This window comes from Melanotaenia boesemani, chromosome 1 (assembly GCF_017639745.1).
Source record: "Melanotaenia boesemani isolate fMelBoe1 chromosome 1, fMelBoe1.pri, whole genome shotgun sequence".
Lineage (NCBI taxonomy): Eukaryota > Metazoa > Chordata > Actinopteri > Atheriniformes > Melanotaeniidae > Melanotaenia > Melanotaenia boesemani.
Window position 1 is genome coordinate 19,034,701 of NC_055682.1, and position 23,003 is coordinate 19,057,703.

The following is a 23,003-nucleotide window of genomic DNA, read 5'->3' on the forward strand; positions in this document are numbered from 1 at the left end:
GATCATTTGAAGCTGAAACTGAGATTAGCATCAACTTTGTCCTTGATACTAAACCTGCTCTGTAAACAGGCATCCCCACTGCAGCATGAGTCTTTGGAGCATAAATTTGTCAGCATCACATGTTTATTCATTTAATACATTACAATTTCCAAACACCGCAGGTAATCCATCATGTTTCTCTCAGCACCGTGGGCAGTAGTACTGTTTGTTTGTTGTGTACTGTGAGTAGTCCAAGCAGCGCCCGCTTAAATTTCTTGAATTTTGTGGTGTCAAAAAACAAACCTTTCATCCCTGTATGAAATTTTCAGTTTGTATCAGTTGTATGCCGTAGTAGCAGAATAATTTTGGCAATAGCCCTGTTTTTGACTGCACAGCTGTGACCTAACATATGCACATGCGTGTGACTTGGGAACAGTAAATGAACTGTACTTATATTGTGCTTTTCTAGTCATATGTTGACCACTCAAAGCGCTTTTACTCTTCATGTCACATTCACCCAATCAAACACACATTCATATAGCACTACTAATGATAGTATATAAAGTTCTTTTTTCTATAACACACATTCATTCCCTGATAGACACTGTTGGTTTCTATCCACAGCACTTAAGGCCCTGTTTACACAATGTTTTCACACAAAACGCAAATATTTTTTCCTTTGTGTTTTTTGCAAAAAAAAAAAAAGAAGAATTTACACAAAAGCGGAATGAAAACTGTCTGTGCAGGGGAAAACACAAAGAGGACCAGAAACAATCTAGTGTGCATGCTAAGCCTCTACTGGACAGTGAAAGTTTGGAACAACATACCTAGGTGTGTACAGCATCCTCATAAAAGTGCAAAGCATAACAGAAACGTTATAGTGTATTTCCACTGACGGGACAAATACTCTACCAGAAATAGGTTTTGCTTCAACAGACCAAATAAATTAAAGATGAAGTAGCACAAACGTAACATGGAAGTCCACCATTATTGTTGTGCTTTTTGCAGGTTAGGCAGGGTCCAAGTATGCAAGTGCAAGATGATGTGAAAGACGTCATCGTCACCAAAAAATTCCACTTCAAGTTTACACTGATATCACTCGCCTTGCATTGTGAGAAAATTTCACTCTGGAAGCTGTTGTAAAATCTTTGCAGTTTTGTTCACACAAAACTGTGTTACCATGTAAACAAGAAGTTAGAATGCATCAAAACTTTTGCTTTTTACTCTCCCATTGCTGTGGTGTAAACAGGGCCTTAAGTCTTGGCTAATCAGTGTCCTGTGCTGGTAGCTACAGGGAGGGTGAAGGTGTGATAACAATCCACAAATGGCCCCCATTCAGTGACTGGTTCTGTGGGATTCCACCCCTCTGAATAGTTCTTCCCAGATGGTGATATGAAATTTACAAATGTTAGTGATAAAGAAACAAATCTCTTTTAGAAATACTGAACCTTTCCATGTTTAATCTAAGACTTACGTTTAATAATGTACAAGTTTTAAAAATTCAGATGTTTATACTCAAATCCATCCTGAGTACCTTCATGGACACAACCAGTCCCATATTCATACTGCAGCATTGCATACAGGAGACCAAACATATAGCCTACAAGCTTCTGATAACAAGAACTCTAATATTTGACAACAGACTGGTGATTGGTGAATAAAGAAACCAGGCTTTTATTTGGAACAGTGATGAAAGTGATGAGGGACAGGTGTGCTTCAATCCCAACAGGCACAGCTGCAGGTAGAGGGGGAAGAAAAGCCGGGTAAGACCAGGAAACGAAAAAGATGCCAGAAAGACAGAGCGGAACTGTCTCATGACATTAGTAAGCTCAGTAGTACAGTATGTTCTTGCTTGATACTGTTACAGTAGTTGGGTTTCTCAACCTCTAATCAATATTTAAAGCTAAAACTTCAGTTTTTCTTTTTTTTCTTCTTCTTGCGCTGTTACGGTCACCTTGATCTTTTCTCTCATTTTTATTTTGCATACCCCAAAATTCTCTCACCAGTATTGCATTTTGGATCCCATTTCCTCTGTGTGTTCCTCCTAGACATTTGAACGTCTGCTTGTATGCATCTCTTTGCTGCAGTTTTGATCTTTGAGTTGCAGCCACGGGAGAAGGGCACCCTCATTATTTAGAAGTAAGATTCCTCACATGAAACACTTGTCTAAAAATATGCTAACACTCTCATCTACCAGTGATCTCACAGCAGCCGTCAGAGAGTAACACTGTGTCTCAGCTGGTGAACAAAGGACTGAACAGGCTGCTCTCTTATCGCATCAGTGTTTGAGGGATAAAATACTTAGCCCACTGCTTTGACTCTACTGGGCTGAAGATAACCCTTGGTGCAGTTCAACATAAGCAGCTCCACATATATTCCTATATTTTTGTATGGTTGTGATGTTGTTGTTTTATCAAAATTAGAATCCTATTAAATTTTCCAAATGAAAAAAAAAAGTTTCTTAAAAATCTCTGCACTGCACCCAAAAGAGCTTTCTAACTAGGTCATCTGTGAATTTGGGTTGGATGAAAAAAAAAAGCCTGCCTAAGAAAAGGGCATGATAAATGTGTTTTCTCTCTCTCTCTCTCTCTCTCTCTCTCGCTCTCTCTCTCTCTCTCTCTCTCTCTCTCTCTCATAGTGTTATTGCAACAATAATGATCCTTTACTTGCTTTTAAAAAAATATTTAAAATGTATAAGGGCCAGACAACAGATGAGGACCACCTCACCTCTGATTTTCAATCACCCAGCACCATCCCCACCCCCTTCACTGTCTGGAGGTCTGTTAACTGTAATCACAGCCAGCCAGCCAGCCTTTACCCAGAGGGCTCGCATGGGCCTAGTTGACTAGTGTCCTTCTACATTTAATAACAGCTCTCCATCATCATCTCTGCCAGTCTCTCTCATCTCTTTGTCTCTGTAGTTACCTCAGAAGCCCCCATGAGCCTGGCTACTGGCTTGCTCCTGGCTACTTTCATGGAGCTCAGCAGACCAGCGCAGTGCAACAGGATGATCCCACCAAGATTATATGTGACAAAACCAAGAAGCTGTCAGACAGTGAAAGAGAGACAGAAGAAAAGGGAAACCTTTGCTCTCGGTTTTCTAGAAAAAAAGAACAAAAAAAATGCTGCAAGACAAAAATACACACACCACTTGCAGGTTTGAGACTCCTATGAATTAGATGAAATATAGCTGGGAGCACAAATAATAAATCTGATAAAAGAGAAAGTGAACATAACATTGAGGAGAAAATGTTTGTACAAAATCAAATCCTGCCATTGGGTGACTGGATGTTTCTTCATTAACGGCCAATAATAATTGAGTATTTAGTCAGTTAAGACTAATATGTTCACTTGCTTGCTGCTTACTGTCTGCCATTTGGTGCTTGTTGCTGCTAGAAACAAGATTGATAGGGGGAGCAAGATTAAATCTGTGGGCTGTAATGCCACAAGAGTTTAGAAAAAGTTTAAATCTCTATAAAATCAAGGTGAGCAGCAGAGTTGGTAATAACATTTTGCCAGTTCATTAGTATAAGAACTCTATTTCACAGAATGCTGAGTCACTACTGTTAATATGAACATATATGTGCATTGGTTTTTGTTTTTGTTTTGTGCTTTCTGAACTCAGTCAGTCAGTCAGTCAGTCAGTCACTTTCCTTGTTAAAATTAAAATAAGCTAAGATTACGTAATTAAGAGATAGGTGGTCTGTACACTCCCTACTACTGCAGCAATGATTTTAGAATGTTGCTGAAATGTTATTGTGAGTCATTTTTGAGTCTAACCACATTTAGCTTTAGCTTACCATACTACAAGGTTTCTGTTTCAACAAAGCTTTCTTGCAACCTTGTTTAAAAAACAAAAAAGATATTGATATTGTGTCAAATATAAGAAATTATTCAAATCTTATACAAAAATGTAAAAAGAGGAAACAGCTAGAATTGAGAGATGCCATTGTTTATGGAATATATATATATATATATAGATAGATAGATACTCAGTTTAAATTAAAAGCTGGAGTGGGCAAAGATCTTGGAAACCAGAAAAAGTGTCCAAAATTTTAAAACACAACTTATCTTGCTTAAGCCTAGTACACACATAAGGATTTTCTAAATCTGAAAAGATTTTTTTGTCTGTTAGAGACCCCAAATGAAGATAGAAAATCTGTGATTTAACTGTTTTGATCATACTGTGTGTGTTGCGCTCCGATGATCTCAGTACAGAACAACACACACGTAACGATGCTGTCCCACAATCTAGTCCTCCAAGCCATAAACTTGCGTGATCAAACGTGATCTAAGAAAGACAAAGAAGAAGAACCTTGGCAACAACCGGACAAACACAACAACCTGCGTGGCAGAGGACATACATGATGAAGTAATGATAGTGGTCTTGCGACTATTCTTAACAGAAAAATCCAGAACTGAAAAAAATATTGGAGATAATTGGAGATGGCATGAACACGGACTTTATATCCTTCCTTACTCCCCAGTCAGCTCGTTCTCTGATTGGGTACATTCCAATCCACTTCACAATCCACATAGTCACAACTGAGGAGTTTCCACACACGTGACGATTTTTGGTAGTAAATATTGAGCATGTTCAATATTTCCGATCATCAGCCACCACCCGTTTTAGAGCCGATTGTTGGGACTCTTTACACACCTCAGACCAAATGATAGTTTTAATGGATAAGACTTAAGATAATCGGGCGCTTGCCGTCTTTGGTCAGGAAAGGGAAAAATCGGGACAAAAGCAGCCCGATAATCTTTTTCTGTGTACCTAGCTTTAGCTGTACAAAGCCACTTCCCGTTCAAAGTACATGTCCACACAGACTGGCACTGGAATAATGTCTAAGGGGTCTAATAACAGGGTTGATCCATAAAAAACGCAAGATGAAAAAGCTTTTTACTTGTTTTATTTGTCACTTGGTGTTGAAAAAATAATTATGAAAACCACCTAACATGTTTCTGCCTGTATCTCATTTGAGAAAACCAGAAATGCCTCCCAAAGTTGCTGTTAGGAAGTATACTCCCACCCACCCAGACAGAACTTCCTTTAAAGGAAGCACCAAAGGTTTTCAACAGGGTTGAGGTCAAGGGATGATGCTGGCCACACCATGGTTTTTTCTCTCTTTACACCCAAAGCATCCGAAGATTAATTAGTATTTTTGCAGCATGGGATGGTGTATTGTCTCAGATTTAAATGCTTTTGCTGTGGAAAGCATTGTTCTTTGTTTTTATACCATGGCAGGACATAATCTGGTAGAATTTGCATATATTTTACAGAAGTTATGTTGACACCCTCAGGCACCCTAAAGGCCCATTTATGCTCCCTTACGTGCTTAAATAGCAATGTCTGTTTCAAAAGTTGTCATATGTTGCCGTCCTCATACTTCCATTCGTGTTTTGCGTTGCCATGGTTGTTAAGTCCTCCATTAGTGGGCAGTGCTAAGTTCAGAGTTCACTCTCACTAACCAATGTCAGTTTCAGACATTGTTTGGCAGCGGTAATGAACCAGTATAAAGTTGTTTCCAACCGCCCAACATGTACAAAACATTCGTGTATAGTTTTTCTACAAAAGCTCGTCCAATTTCTACAGTGGTTGTGCTCGTCTTCATTCTTCTTCTGCTTTTTTCTCCCCTTGCTGTTCATCGTTTTCTTATCTGGTTTGTTTCTTTTGCTGGTCGCATGTCAGCTATTGTGCTCAGCACTGTCCCCGCGATTTCCAGTGGTATTGCCCCGGTGGTCTTCTGCATCAAGCGACGGATACCTAACCTCCCTGAAAACAGACCAAATTATGCCCGTAACCAACGCAGAAGATGGACAAAACATACGTCTGCGTATCTGTCTTCTGCGTCAAGCATAAATGGGCCTGAAAGGGTCCTACCATCTCACTCCCCCCTATTCCAGCCTCAAGCATCACTCCGCCACTATCTTGCCAATGTCCCAGCCTTGTTGGAACAAGATGACCATCCACCAACCATCCAGAATTCCATCCATCTGGATCATACAGAGTAGAATGGCATTTATCAGTGGATAAAGCTGTTTAAAAAGTAGTTTTAATGTACTTTTGAGCACACTGCAAATGTTTGTCTTTGTGGGCATTGGATATGGGTGGCCGTAATATATGTCAGGAGTATCCTGCATCAAGAGGTTTTTGAGATTCCAGAGACACCAAATACCTGCTTGCTGCTCGTCAGTGGCTTTTTGACAGCAGCTCTCTTAATACAGCCCATTTGACAGAGACTTCCCTTGATATGCCCTTGTCTGAATGAACCCATTTTCTCTTTGAATCACTCCTAGATTTTTTTTAACAATATGATTGTCTTGCTGAAGCTTTCATGAAATGTCCAGTGTTTTCATTTCTTGTACGTCATTGCATTATTTCATGCTTTTGATTTGCAGAAAAGTCTTTTATCCCCACACTAGATGGAAAGTGTGACTAGATTAATAATAGAATTATTGTTTTATTTTTACCCAAGTACAAAGGTTTTGTGAACACATTTATTTTATTTTATTTTTTTCCTAAACTCCTTTATCTGTATTTTTATTCATGTCACTCTTATCAGTTCTCATTGTTTATAAGTTTACTTATTCTTGTTTTTACTTTTTAACTCCAGTGTTTTCCTCCTGGGGATCCTCCACACCAATGGCTCTTTCTGCTCTGTCTGCAGGGTTGTTGCCATGGTGACTGCCCTTGTCTAGGTGGCTTGGGGGTCCTGCACCGCAGCCCTGTGGCTGTGGTGTGGACCCCAGCCTGCCCTGACCTGGGTGGTTCCCAAATATCCCAAAATATTGTTTCCTCACAACAGCATCCAGCCAGATGTTTTCATTTTATTGTATTTTATTGCATTAATATGCATAATTTGTTTTTATTATGTAAAGCACTTTGTGTTGCTTTGTGCATGAATAGTGCCCTATAAATATAATTTGATTTGATTTTATCAACTTTGGAACATTTTCTATGTTTATGTTTATGGTATGTATGTTTATCTGCAGACATACTGATTTATTTGTTCCACCCATGTGTTTAAAGGGGCGTTCCAAACATGCCATACGATCTGAGCGGCTTATCACCCGGTTTAAATGAAGTGAAAATTCTGCCCACCCCGCTCGCCACCAGGTCGCTTGGGCAGGAATGGTGCAGACCCCATGATCTAAACATAAAGGAGACACAACACAAGCAAAATCTCCACAGAACAACAAAAACTAATATATTTTTTAACTGAAATCCTACATTTATAACAATTTGAAACAGACTGTAGATGAAATGCTGCAACATTCACAATTTAAACATGAAATAAATTATCATATTAGCAATCTGCAGCAGTCTTGATGTGCATTTACTGGAATGCTATAATATAAGCAACAACTGACATGGACACTCATTTTGGCTATAAGCTTGCAACAAACCACTATAACACAATTAGAAATTGCTAGAACGTGATGTTGGAGGCTTACCTGGCTGGACAAGAGAGACACCTGCTCAGAATCCAGTTTCATTTTAATGTCATGGTTTTCTCTATCACTGAAAGGATTTGATTATGTATACACATGCTTTATTCCAGTGTGAGATTCTCTTTTTGCCTTTTTCTTTAGAATATTGTCTTTCTTTTTAAGTGTGCTATTCCACCTAAGCCTTTATTTGTAGCCCCGTTTTCCCAGCAAGTACCACAGCCATTATGTCTGACTCTTCTTCAACTTCAAACACATGAATGCACATATTTCTTTGTAGAGCAGTGAGTAGTGATGCATCTGGCTGACAGGACCTGTGAATGAGCAAACACACCCACCATGGTGTAGAAAATTATTCAAGCGGAAATAGATCCCACATAAGATGCAGTGTTGTAGTTTTCCTGACAGACCAATACCATTAGAAATTGCTACAGGGTGGTTAGTAATTTACTTTCAAATTTAAACAAACTGTGTCTACCTACTACAGTTTAAATTCCATTTTATAAAGTAGCAAATGTTTTAGCTGAATAGCAGGTCTGGACTGCAGCCAGTTTAGTACCTGGACAACCTATGTTGTTGTGATGAAATAGGGAACATCTTCCATGAAAAAGTTCTATTGTTTTGATTTAGGCACAAATCCAGCCAGATGAATTATTAATATTAATGTCAAAATCTATAGTTCACATGGCTTGTAATCTGCAGAATAAGGTCCTCTGATCTCTTATGTGTTGCATCATGTTTCATAAGTCACTTTGAGTAACTGTGGTAAACCAGCCAAAACCCTGGACAGGACATAATCACCCACCTGCAGATAACAATGATGGAGGCTCGGAGGCTGTTTATGTTATTATCATCTCAGGAAGCTACTGTAGCATGGCAGAGCTGCATCATAATGAGCTATGAGATTCACCACACACAGAGCTCAATAAACCTAAAAGAGTTCACCGGCCCCAGACAACCTCCACTCTGGTTGAGGTTGTAAAAGCTCTAAAACATGTAACACTTTCCAATATGTAGTGTGTCTGCCATCTCAGTCAGCAATGTATCATGTCCACACAGGAATTTAATACAAACAAAATGTAGATCATTTACAATACTTATAACACAAAATCATTATGATGACTATAGCCACTTGTGTTTAGCTTTCTCAGTACAAAATAGCACACTTGAAATTCACTGTACTTTAACTCTGTATACACAAAATCACATAATGCTTTTTTTCTGACAATTTAAAATACCATTAACTCATATAAACCTTAATCATGTCAAAACTGTAGTTTGTCATAGGCGCTAGTGTAGCCATTAGCCATTATTAATCAGTGTGTATGGAAGATTATTATTATTTAATAAAATTATTAATTCAAAACGTTACCTATAGGGCACCACTGGAGAAATTTCAGATCTAATAACTATACCTTAATGTCCGTTTTGAGGGTCTGTCTTTGTACGTGTCAATCTGGGACAGATACGACATGGACAGAGAAGATAATGAAGGCTATGAATCTGAGCACTGACCTTTGCAACCAGCAGTTATCACAATACACATGCATTATAATCACACAACAGCTTCTTCTTTAAAGACAGCAATACATTTATTTAAGAAAAGCACCATGAAAAAAAAGAAAAAGAAAAAAAGAAAAAAGAAATAAATAAAAAAAAGAAACGCACCATGATTATAAATCAGTTATACTTTAGTTAAGAAATACTATTTACTTCTACCTCACTATATACAAATGTTAGTAAGTTGTTGGTGTGAGGATTGACTGTGTGTAGGTGTGTGTGTATGGGTGTGAGGGCATCAATGTAAATTGAAGTAATAAACAATGCAGGAAAAATGGGGACTTTAACATGTGGCTGGTAAAGACACAAGATGGCCACTGTTGCCGTGGGAACAAGGAAGCCACAAGATGGCAGCCTTTGTCATGGAGACTAGTGCACATGTGATTATTTGTATATGCAGTCACAACAACAAGTGTGATAGAGTAGAACAAAGGAATTATGCTTGAGGTACCTTCTCTCTAGATTAGTTAAAGACAAATCAAAATGGTTGTGAGTTCTGGAATTCCAAAGGTGCCAGGTTTGACATGGGATGTTAGGTCGGCATGTAAGAGCAATTCTTAAACATAACATAACTTGTCTAAAATAACCCTATTTATTCAACAACACAAATTCAAAGAAGTCTTCGTCTGAGAAGATTCCGGATTCTGGATTGTTGCTGCAAAACAGAACAGAGAGAGATCAGCTGCTTCTGTCAGGCTGACTGGGAGATTAAAGCAGTTAAAGTTACGAGGCTTGGTCCTCCGTTTAGGCTTGGACGAAAGCAGAGCTTCTGTTTCTTGAAGCCTGGGGGAGGGGGAAGTGTTCTAGGATCAAAGTAGGTATGATCCCATTGGAGTTCTGACCAGAAGAAAGACAGATGCAGGGGAGTCCAGCACAGACATATATTTATATATACACAGACGCCACGTTTAATATTGCTGGCCGCAAGGGAGGTGTGCAACTTGGACCATGTTGCTTTCCATTTATCACATTAGGAACAAGGCGTCTCGATTGCTTAAATGATTGAAAATTGTTCAACTGCCAACTTATTCTCTAAACATTAATACATTGAAGGGCAATATAGTATCTTTAAATACTATATATCTCCACAAATAAATTAATTTGCAGTAAAGTAATGATTTACTTGTGAATTTATTAGGGGTACATCATGATGTCAATGATCCACACAATAGATTTCTCCCTTACCACTCCACCAACCCTAAATTAACAATTCAGATTTGGTTTTAACCATATGTAAGACCAGTATAAATATATATAGGGCAGGGCATGTTAAAGCATTAACTTAATAAATAATTGATGTAAATTTTTTTTTATTTTTTTTATCGTGCAATAATAGTTTTTTTTTCTTCTTTCTTCAAAGTTCTTGCTCACTGACTCTGTTCACAGAGAAACCACATGCAAAGGCTTGCAGTTCAATGCTTCTTCCTCCATGTCTTGTCCTGCTGCAGCAATAGGAACTCAACTGCGATCCCGTTAATGTGGATGGGATCATGTATGCCTTCTCTACAATGAGCTCTTCGGTCTTCCTGGTGTTGAAGAGCAGGTTATTTTCAGTGCATCATGTGGCCAGGTGCTGTACCTCTTCTCTATAGGCTGTCTCCTCATTGTTCCTGATCAAATCGATCACTGTGGTGTCATCCGCAAACCTGACTATGGAGCTGGATCGATGCACAGGTTTGCAGTCATGGGTGAAGAAGGAGTAGAGGAATAGGCTCAGCACACAGCCTTGTGTTACACTGGTGTTGAGTGTGATGGTGGTGGAAGAGGTGTGGTCTGACCTAACATACTGTGGTCTGTTGGTCCATAATCCAGTTGTAGAGGGAGGTGTTAGTGACTAGAGTTTAGTGGGCACTCCGATTTTAGTGATTAAATGGAGAGGATGACAGTGTTGAATGCTGAGCTGATGACAGTGAACAGAAATCTTGCAAATCTGTTGTAGTTGTCCAGGTGTGTGAACGTAGAGTGTAGCACTATGGCAACTGCATCATCTATATTCCTGTTGTTGCGGTAGGCAAACTGGTGTGGATCCAAATGAATGAGTTCTTCAGGTGTGTCAGGACCAGCTGCTCAAAGCACTTCATAACAATGGATGTGAGTGCTACCAGGCAGTAATCATTGAGGCATGTCAGGTTGGAGTGTTTCGGCACTGGCTTGATGGATGTAACTTTGAAGCATGTTGCAATTGCTTAGGCTAGGGACAGGTTAAAAATGTCTGTGAAGATTGTAATAGGTGGAGGAGGGTGGTTATGGTGTAAGTACCAGCCATGTTTGTGTAAACACTGTCCAAAGTTTTGTTTTATCTCGTGTTACAGGAAACATGCTGGTAGAATTTGGGGAGCACTGCCTTTAGGTTTGAGTGGTTTAAATCATCTGCAACAATAAATGCAGCCTCTGGGTAGGCAGTTGGTTGCTTGCTAACAGCTGTATGAAGTTTGTTCATTACAAGTTTGGCATTAGCATCCAGGGAAATATAGGTTGCAGTTACGATGGTGTGAACTGCTCTGGCAGTAGGGTTGCACGATTATGACCAAAATAATAACCTAACCCTAACCCTATTTTGATCAATATTGTAATCACGATTATCAATCACGATCATTCACTGTGTTTGGAAAAACATATATTTTCCATCCATCCATCCATCCATCCATCCATTCTCTTCCGCTTATCCGGAATAAGGGTCGCGGGGGCAGCTGCCTAAGCAGGGAAACCCAGACTTCCCTCTCCCCGGCCACATTCACCAGCTCATCCGAAGGGATCCCGAGGCGTTCCCAGGCCAGCCGAGAGATGTAGTCTGTCCAGCTTGTCCTGGGTCTGCCCCGGGGCCTCCTTCCGATGGGACGTGCCCGGAACACCTCACCAGGGAGGCGTCCAGGAGGCATCCTAACCAGATGCCCGAGCCACCTCATCTGGCTCCTCTCGATGTGGAGGAGAAGCGGCTCTACTCTGAGCCCCTCCAGGATCACCGAGCTTCTCACCCTATCGCTAAGGGAGAGCCCAGCCACCCTGCTGTGGAAACTCATTTCGGCCGCTTGTATTCGAGATCTCGTTCTTTCGGTCATTACCCACAGCTCATGACCATAGGTGAGGGTAGGAACGTAGATCGACCGGTAAATCGAGAGCCTTGCCTTTTGGCTCAGCTCTCTCTTCACCACGACAGACCGATGCAGAGCCCGCATCACTGCGGACGCCGCACCGATCCGCCTGTCGATCTCTCGCTCCATCCTTCCCTCACTCGTGAACAAGACCCCGAGATATGTAAACTCCTCCACTTGGGGCAGGACCCCATCGCAGACCCGGAGAGAGCACTCCACCCTTTTCCGGCTGAGGACCATGGTCTCGGATTTGGAGGTGCTGATTCTCATCCCAGCCGCTTCACACTCGGCTGCGAATCGCTCCAGTGTGAGCTGAAGATCACGTCCCGATGAAGCCAACAGAACCACGTCATCCGCAAAGAGCAGAGACCCAATCCTGAGGCCACCGAACCGGATCCCCTCCACACCTCGGCTGCGCCTAGAAATTCTGTCCATAAAAGTTATGAACAGAATCGGTGACAAAGGGCAGCCTTGGCGGAGTCCAACCCGCACTGGAAATGATTCTGATTTACTGTCGGCAATGCGGACCAAGCTCTGACACCGGTCGTACAGGGACCGGACAGCTCTTATAAGCGAGTCCGGCACTCCATACTCCCGGAGTACCCCCCACAGGAGTCCCCGGGGAACACGGTCAAATGCCTTCTCCAAATCCACAAAACACATGTAGATTGGTTGGGCAAACTCCCATGCCCCCTCAAAGACCCCAAAGAGGGTGTAGAGCTGGTCCACTGTTCCACGACCGGGACGAAAACCACACTGCTCCTCCTCAATTCGAGGTTTGACTATCTGACGGACCCTCCTTTGCAGCACCCCTGAATAGACCTTACCGGGGAGGCTGAGGAGTGTGATCCCCCTGTAGTTGGAGCACACCCTCCGGTCCCCCTTTTTGAAGAGGGGGACCACCACCCCAGTCTGCCCGTCCATGGGGACTGTCCCCGATGTCCACGCGATGCTGCAGAGGCATGTCAACCAAGACAGCCCTACGGCATCCAGAGCCTTAAGGAACTCTGGGCGGACCTCATCCACCCCCGGGGCCCTGCCACCGAGGAGATTTTTAACCACCTCAGCAACCTCAGCCCCAGAGATAGGCGAGCCAGCACCAGCTACCCCAGACTCTGCTTCCTCATCAGAAGACGTGTTGGTGGGATTGAGGAGGTCTTCGAAGTATTCCCTCCACCGCCTCACAACGTCCCGAGTCGAGGTCAGCAGCCCCCCATCCCCACTGTACACAGTGTTGACGGAGCACTGCTTTCCCCTCCTGAGCCGCCGGATGGTGGACGAGAATCTCCTCGAAGCCGTCCGGAAGTCATTCTCCATGGCCTCTCCAAACTCCTCCCATGCCCGAGCTTTTGCCTTAGCTACCGCCGAAGCCGCGCTCCGCTTAGCCCGCTGATACCCATCAGCTGCCTCTGGAGTCCCACAGGCCAAAAAGGCCCGATAGGACTCCTTCTTCAGCTTGACGGCATCCCTTACTGCCGGTGTCCACCAACGAGTTCGGGGGTTACCGCCACGACAGGCACCGACGACCTTACGGCCACAGCTGCGGCTGGCCGCCTCGACAATAGAGGCACGGAACACAGCCCATTCAGACTCAATGTCCCCCGCCTCACCCGGGACTTGGTTGAAGCTCTGTCGGAGATGGGAGTTGAAACTCTTTCTGACAGGGGACTCTGCCAGACATTCCCAGCAGACCCTCACAACACGCTTGGGCCTGCCAGGCCTGACCGGCATCGTCCCCCACCATCTGAGCCAACTCACCACCAGGTTGTGATCAGTTGACAGCTCCGCCCCTCTCTTCACCCGAGTGTCCAGGACATGCGGCCGCAAGTCCGACGACACGACTACAAAGTCGATCATCGAACTGCAGCCTAGAGTGTCCTGGTGCCAAGTGCACATGTGGATACTCTTATGTCTGAACAAGGTGTTCGTTATGGACAATCCATGACGAGCACAGAAGTCCAACAACAAAACACGACTCGGATTCAGATCAGGGGGGCCGTTCCTCCCAAACACGCCCCTCCAGGTCTCGCTGTCATTGCCCACGTGAGCATTGAAGTCCCCCAGCAGAATGAGGGAGTCCCCAGAAGGAGTGCTCTCCAACACCCCCCCCCCCCCCCCCCCCCCCCCCAAGGACTCCAAAAAGGGTGGGTACTCTGAACTGCTATTTGGTGCATAGGCACAAACAACAGTCAGGACCCGTCCCCCCACCCAAAGGCGGAGGGAGGCTACCCTTTCGTCCACCGGGGTAAACCCCAACATACAGGCGCCAAGTTGGGGGGCAATGAGCAGGCCTACACCTGCTCGGCGCCTCTCACCGGGAGCAACTCCAGAATGGAAGAGGGTCCAGCCCCTCTCGAGGGCAGTTGTTCCAGAGCCCAAGCTATGCGTCGAGGTGAGTCCAACTATATCTAGCCGGAACCGCTCAACCTCGCGCACCAGCTCAGGCTCCTTACCCGCCAGAGAGGTGACATTCCACGTCCCTAGAGCTAGCTTTTGCAGCCGAGGATCAGACCGCCAGGGTCCCCGCCTCTGGCAGCTGCCCAGCTCACAATGCACCAGACCCCTATGGCCCCTCCCGTAGGTGGTGAGCCCACGGGAGGAGAGGCCCATGTCTCCCTTTCGGGCTGAGCCCGACCGGGCCCCATGGGCAAAGGCCCGGCCACCATGCGCTCGCCTCCGTGCCCCACCTCCAGGCCTGGCTCCAGAGGGGGGCCCCGGTGACCCACGTCCTGGCAAGGGAAACCTTGGTCCTTGTTTTTTCATCATCATAAGGGTTCTGTGAGCCACACTTCGTCTGGTCCCTCCCCTAGACACCTGTTTGCCATGGGTGACCCTACCAGGGGCATACGCCCCCGACAACATAGCTGCTAGGATCGTCAGGACCAGAGATGCCAGTAACGCGTTACAAAGTAACGCGTTACAGTAATCTGACTACATATTTTAACAAAATATAATCTAACGCGTTAGGATGTCCTACAATGTAATCAAATTACCGTTACTCTTCATATTCGTCCTGCGTTACTTCGGCACTCCCCACTCCTTTCACATATGATTTGAAATCAAGCGCCGTGGACGAAAGTGTATTTATCTAACTCAACACACCTTCTCATTAACGGTGGTACAGAAATTTTATGTACTCGTAAGCATGCAGCTACCTTTCTTCGCTGAAACTTGACCTTTTTTAAATCGACAAACACAAATCATTCACTGCACATGACTTTAGAAAAAAATATGATATAGAAACTTATTACCCTGGTGCATGATGGGAGGTCCGCCTCTCCACTTCCCTTATCAGAACCTATTCCAAACCGAATTGATTTTTTTTTTTTAATAAGTCCGTTACTATTTCATTATTTTCTCATGTGTAAACGTAAAACATAATGCAGATTTGTCTTATGCTTAACGAGAGATGTTGCTTTATTTTATTGTTATTCATTTGAATTAATGTATATGATGGTAGGGAAGAAGCACTGAATGATTTACAAAGTTAATAAGAGACTGACTATGTTCATAGAAGGTGAAAAACAATTAAAAGTTACAAGTTGCAAAACATTGTAAAGTCACCATTCGTAACTAATGCACTTTCAGTAAAGTATATGCGAAAAAAAATCGATTGTCATTTTTTTGTTTGGGGGGTTTTAACTAATAAAGTAACTAGTAATCTAACTTAGTTACTTCTAAACCTTAGTAATCAGTAAAGTAACTAGATTACTTTTTAAAGAAGTAATCAGTAATCAGTGGTCAGATTACTTTTTCAAGTAATCTGTGGCATCACTGGTCAGGACACACAAACTCCTCCACCACGATAAGGTGGTGGCTCATGGAGGAGACATATATTTTCATTGCACCAATTATAAACAAACTATGTGACAACAATTTTAAGTGAAAAATTAAACTTTAAATTAGAATAGATGATAAATAATGCAAAAAATACATTTGACATTAATTTTTGAGAAGTTAATGTAAATTATGGGTTTACAAAAGATGCTAAATTAAGAGCCAATCAGGAGCCAAAAGAGCCGGCTCTCTGAAAAAAGCCGAACATCCCATTACTAGGGAAAGATTGATGAAAAGACAACTTAAAAATGTTTAGAACAGCAAAAAAAAAAAAAAAAAATTAAATTCTTTAGTCAATATTTTCTTTGTTTTTTAAGTTTAATTCACAACACTTTTAACTTTTTAAATATTTATGTCCACACTATTCATTAATAAACATTACTGTCTGACTCTGCCAAGAGTAACAAAGTTTGTTCACCTGGCCTTGTTGACATAAATGCACAATCCTCTGGTCTTACTGGAGTTGTCAGCTGATCAATCTGTCCAGTGTGTGAAATGTCCAGCTAGCTCAATAGTACCATTCGGTATGATGCCATGTTGCCATATTTCCTTAAATAATGTCATTGCAGTCTAAAAGCCTCTTACTGTGGGTGAAACAGAGTCAGATTTCGTCCATTTTGCTCACCAAGGATCTTGCATTAGCGAAGAAGATGCTGAGCAAGTAGAGCTGATGTGGTGTTAGCCTTAGTTTAGCTCTAAACCGTCCGCTCTTCTCCTGTCTTTGTGATCTTGATGCTGTCTGCAAACACTTCCACCCGGCTGGGTTGAGTACATAGCTTCTGGTGTTACGGAGATCTCAGGGATGAGTAGAAGACTGGTGATAACACTGTCCGAGTAACATGATCCAAAATCCAAAAGCTCATGTCAGGTGTGGGATATGAAGGCACAGCTGTTCTGTACGAACAGACCTGAGATAAGCAGGAAAAATACTGCTGAATCACAAAAACTGGGGAGAGGCTGGGCCTCGCGATGTGCAAATATTTTCACTGTTTTTACTTTATCCATCCATCTATTTTCTCCTGCTTATCAGGGGTCGGGTCGCGGGGCAGCTGCAGGGAAGCCCAGACTTCCCTCTCCTTGGCCGCATTTGCCATCTCACTGGGGAGGATCCTGAGGCGCTCCCAGGCCAACCGAGAGATGTAGTCCATCCAGCGTATTCTGGGTCTTCCCCGGGGTCATCCGGACCAGATGCCTGAGCCACCTCATCTGGCTCCTCTCATTGCAGAGCAGCAGCGACTCTACTCTGAGCCCCTCCCGGATCACTGAGCTTCTCACCCAATCTCTTTTTTTTTCTTTCTAAGTTGTCCTGTCTAGCATTGTAGCAAACAGAATAGTTGTCTGGCTGCTATGTTGTACTGAACAAATTCGCTTTGCCAAGAGGAGCTTTTTGGGTATAAAGCTTCTCTTGATAATATAATTTTTTTCTTCTTTTCTAAATGTATTGTTTTATCTTATTTATTTGGAATTATGGAATTTATGTAATATTGCTGGACCTGACTGGAGCGGACAGAAAAAAGGAGAGTAATGAAGAGGTAAAAGGGAAAGTGGAAAAAAGTAGGAGGAGACAGGTGTCTTCCTTAGATAGAAGCAATGACCCTTCAATCGAACTTAACACCAGACAACCAACTGCTACACCTGTGCATAAACAGATAATTTCTTACAGCTTTTACAAGTAAACTAAGCTGACAATCATCAGGAGTTTGTAAGAAAGTAAAAAAGACAGCTACAACAAGACGTATTACGACAACAACCAAAGTACCAAAAACACACGCACATTAAAAAAGAAAAAAAAAAAAAAAAAACCTAAACAAAAGTAGCTCGTTTATAAACCAACTGGACAACTCAGTGACTGTGTCAGACAGACAGACAGACAGACAACTTTATTTATCCCCGAAGGGAAATTGCGTTGTTACAGTAGTCCAGTAATAACATAAAAAATCCAAAGTGGAATAAATTAGAGAAAAAAATACGAATACAAGAGTGAATTGGCAGATAAAGTGCAGTGGCAAGATGAAGTAATAGTGAAAATAGCTATCAGATATTGATATGTAAATATGACTATGTAAATAAAGGAAGTGCAAAGATAATACAGAATGTTGAATGATGTGCAAAGGATACAAATATTATATAATTGTATATCAGAGCGACAACTATAGGTTGCAGTAAGTACAATGGTTGACTTAGTCCAGTTGTGTGATCGTGTCTCTGGCAGAGGTAGATGAGTTATGGAGTCTTATTGCAGCAGGAAGGAACGATCTCCTGTACCGTTCCTTAGAGCAGCGGGGTTGGATCAGTCTGCTGCTAAAAACGCTCTTTAGCTTGTCCAGTGTGTTATGGAGGGGGTGGGAGGGGTTGTCCCTGATTGCCAGCAGTTTTGCCAGCATTCTCTCCTCCACCACCTCCTCCAGGGTGACAAGTTTAGAGCCGACAGCAGACTCTGCCTTTCTGATCAGTTTCCTCAGTCTGTTGGCGTCCTTTGCCTTGATGCCCGCACCCCAGGACACTGCAGCAAAGAAGATGGCGCTCGCCACAACAGACTGATAAAACATCTGCAGCATCTTATTGCAGACGTGAAAGGACCTGAGCCTCCTTAAGAAGTAAAGCCGGCTCTGCCCCTTCTTGTAAATGGCGTCTGTGTTGGTGGACCAGTCCAGCTTATTGTTAAGTGTGACGCCTAAATAATGCATGCAGAGTATTAGGAATCAGGAATGAGCAGAGATGATTGTGATCATGCAAATGCGACTACATCTTTACGGAGGCTAGAGGCAGACTAGGGAAACCCAGAGACCCAGGCGATCAGCAGCAATCAGCACAAACCCAAGCCATCCCACTCCAAAGACTACCCCAGACCCACCCTGAGCAGCAGAGGAAGGCCCAGGCCAGAGGCCCCCCCATCACAGGGCACAGGCCCCGGCGACCCAAGATAGGCAGCTGCTGACCCCACCTGGCACCGGCCATCCAGGGTGGTCAGAGCAAAGGGCCCCGAGCCCCAAGAGCCCAGAGGCAGCCCCCCTCCCAAAAGGCTTGATAGGACCTTCTTCAGCTTGACGGCATCCCTCACTGCTGGTGTCCACCAACAAGTTTTGGGATTTCCACTGTGACAGGCACAGACGACCTTATGGCCACAGCTCCACTTGGCCACCTCAACAATAGAGGCACAGAACACAGCTCACTCGGACTCAATGTTCCCCTTATCATCCGGGACATAGTTGAAGGTCTGCCGGAGATGTGAGTTGAAATTCTTTCTCACAGGGGACTCTGCCAGATGTTCTCAGCAGACCCTCACAACACATTTGGGTCTGCCAGGCCTGACCAGCATCCTCCCCCACCATCTGAGCCAACTCACGACCGGGTGGTGATCAGTTGACAGCTTGGCCCCTTTCTTTCCCAGGTGTCCAAGACACTTGGCCGCAAGTCCAATGATACGACTAATAAGTCAATCATCGAACTGCGGCCCAGAGTGCCCAGAGTAGACTACTCTTATGCTTGAACATGGTGTTTGTTATGGACAATCCATGATGAGCACAGAAGTCCAATAACAAAATACCACTTGGATTCAGATCAGGGGGGTCATTCCTCCCAATCACACCCCTCCAGGTCTCACTGTCAATGTCCACATGAGCACTGAAGTCCCCCAGCAGAATGTTGTTTCATGCATAAGCACAAACAACAGTCATGATCCATCCCCCCACCTGAAGGCGGAGGGAGGCTACCCTCTCATCCTCTGGGGTAAACCCCAACATACAGGCTCCAAGTCGGAGGGCAATGACTGTGCCCACACCTGCTCGGCGCCTCTCACCGTGAGCAACTCCAGAATGGAAGAGGGTCCAGCCCCTCTTAAGGATAGTGGTTCCAGAGCCCAAGCTGTGCTATATACTCCTTCCAGGCAACTCCAGAATGGAAGAGGGTCCAGCCCCTCTTAAGGACAGTGGTTCCAGAGCCCAAGCTGTGCATCGAGGTGAGTCCAACTATATCTAGCTGGAACACCTCAACCTCGCTCACCGTCTCCTTCTCCACCAGAGAGGTGACGTTCCACGTACCTAGAGCTAGCCTCTGCAGCGGAGGATCAGACTGCTAGGGTCCATGCCTTCGGCTGCCCAGCTCACCCTGTACCCGACCCATATGGCCCCTCCTGTGGTCTCACCGCCTGCAGGAGGGGGGCCCATGTCACCCTTTTGAGCTGAGCCCGACCAGGCCCCATGGGCAAAGGCCCGGCCACCAGGCGCTCATCTTCATGCACTGCCCTCAGGCCTGGCTCCAGAGTGGGGCCCTGGTGACCCATGTCCAGGCAAGGGAGACTTGGGTCCATAGTTTTTCATCATCATTGGGGTCTATTGAGCCACATTTTATCTGGTCTTACCCCTAGGGACCTGTTTGCCATGGGTGACCCTAATAGAGACAAAAAGCCCCCAACAATATAGGTAGCAATATACCCATGATCATCAAGACGTGCAAACTCCTCCACCACAGTAAGATGGCGGCCGGCTTTTCTGTTTATCATACTTTTTGTCTCCAGTTGCTCTTACTATTAGTCCTGCATTTCAATCAACAGCTGCTGCTAAATGACTCAGTACCTCACCTGCATTTCTCATGCCATTACTACTCCCAATATATATACTCCTTCCAGGCTTGTCTCCTGCTCAGTTTTTTTTCTTTTTCTTTCTTTTTTTTTTTGTGTGTGTGTTTTTAGTTGGATTAGTTTTAGATTGCTTTTGTGCTTCTACCTTGCAGCATGTTTTTTTTGTAAGTTTATTAAAGTCTTGTTTTCCTCATCTGCCTGCCTCTTGTCCCTGCATGCATTTTAGTTCTCCATGTAACTAAAACATTGACAAAGGAAATGTGTTTCATTTAGTAGTTTAGTCCTGTAGTCAGGGTGAGAACAAAACTCTACAGAAAAGCAGTGGAAATTATCCATTACAAATGACCATTATAAAGGAATATTGTGCAGTGAGATGTGTAAACCCTGTGCACTCCTCACAGTGTTCATATTTGTTTTTAATGGAATTCAGGCTTTGGTATGATAAGGTATAAAAGCAACAATATGATTTTGTGTTAGACAAAAAAATCACACAGAGCTCACAGAGCTTGCTATGGCAGATTTGTGTTTTGTTCATATGCTCTAATCGTATATATATGTAGTTGTGTGCCAGGGTGGCTGCTATGGTATTGTTATGGGAATAACTCGCTGGTTAAACTTTAAGGAGTATTTAAAGATCATTGGCATAAGATGACCATTGGATCATGCACCACTAAAGGTTTCACAAAGTTTTTATATTTCAGATCTGTGTTTAAATTATTCCACTGCAGCCCTAATGCTGCTCTTGTCCTGTAAAATGATGCACTTTCGTGCATTTCATTTGTAATCCAAAGATTTCTTCTTTACCTCCGTAGGGTCCTTTGCTGAGACCTCACAGAGCTGATTGCTTATATAACTTTTTTTTTTCATTCACTAGTTTTTCTTTTCTGTTTGTAATTTCAGGACTTGGACCATAAAACAAATTCCATTTTGTTTACTGATAAGTAAAGTAAACAACTGATAAGATTGTTCTTTTTTTCTGGTGCTACCTTTATTGTCTTTTTACTTGTGGCCAAAAATGTTTTTTGCAAATTATTCTTTAAGGGAGTGTTGACACCCAATGGCTAAAAGTCAGGTTGGAAATCAGGTTCATGCTCATATGTATATTTAATGACTGGCTCTTCTTCAAAGCATTACTACATCTATTTCAATTGAATCAAATTCCCACTTATTTATTTCAAGTGTAGCTTGTGATGATGATGAGAAGTACAGGCTCTGTGAAACGTCTTGCTTTTTTATATTTGATTATACTCTACTATTACATCAAGCTTGACCTAAGGCGGATTTATACTCGCTTGGCGTCTGTGTCACTGCCTTAGGCGCTGCATAGCTTTGTGTAGGCCCGACGCACACCACTTCCAGACCTGACGTGCACCCCTGCTATGCAGACGGTTATGCTTAAGTACTCCTGTATGATTGATCAATTTGGGATTACGAGTTTCAGGATTTCTGGATCTTCTTGCTGAATTTGTGTAGTAACCATTTTTAAAAACAACACCCAATGGATCAAGTTGATGAGAGGCTGATCGAATTATTTCTTCATTTTTATCCACAAGCTAATAGACACTGAACCATACTTATTGTTTAAAAAAATAATACTTACCAGAACTGGAGTGAACCATCAAAAGAACTCCGACCTGGTGAGTCTACCGGCTGATACCACCCCTGCTGCCACCTTCGTATTAGGAGGAGAAACTGCAACATGACACCAAAACAACGCATACCCCCTGTGCTCGAGTTGGAGAGCACAATCACCAGCGTCAGCTACATCGTAACTGACCGCACAAAAAACCCACACAAATATAAATTTACCTTTGCTCTGAAGAAATGTTTGATTTAAAGCAGAGGTCCCCAACCCTGGTCCTCAAGGCCCACTATCCTGCAGGTCTTAGATGTCTCCTTGCTGCAACACACCTGATTCAAATTAATGGCTCATTAGCAGATTTGTGCAGAGCTTGTCAGAGAGCCATTTAATTTGAGTCAAGTGTGTTGCAGCAGGGAGACATCTAAGACCTGTTGGTTAGATGAATTTTGTGACTGTGTGGAGTTGGGGGGAAAAAAAAGGTAGATGCATGTCATCACCCATTGTCTCTATAAAAAGTTTAGACCACTGGACCCAGAGTGAAATGAGTGCTTTCACTGTGCCTGAATATATAGTATCTCTAGTTGTTCAATGTTATGAAATATAATATAAATGTTTGAAAAATTTCCAGCTTCCCCACGACCCATAATGGACAAAGCGGTACGGATAATGAATGAATAAATGTTTGAAAAACTGAACACAAAAGGGAAAGATCTTTCAAATATCCTCTTTAAATAAGGATTTTTAGATGTGTCCTGAACTACAGATGTATTCAATAGTGTATTCTCTTGATCTTTTCACAACTTTTTTCTTTCAAATGGCTTAAATTTATTTGTATTTTATTCATATTTCGTAAATGGTGTGATTGTTTCATTAACATTAAGTACCAGACAGCAGACAATGAAGAGCAATTAATCTTCCATGA

General features: G+C 43.1%; 1 protein-coding gene across 4 annotated transcripts in view; it reads left to right on the forward strand.

The window, feature by feature from the left end:
• syt7b (synaptotagmin VIIb) overlaps nt 1-23,003 on the forward strand; it is a 129,245-nt gene that overhangs the window by 86,341 nt on the left and 19,901 nt on the right. The window lies entirely within an intron of this gene.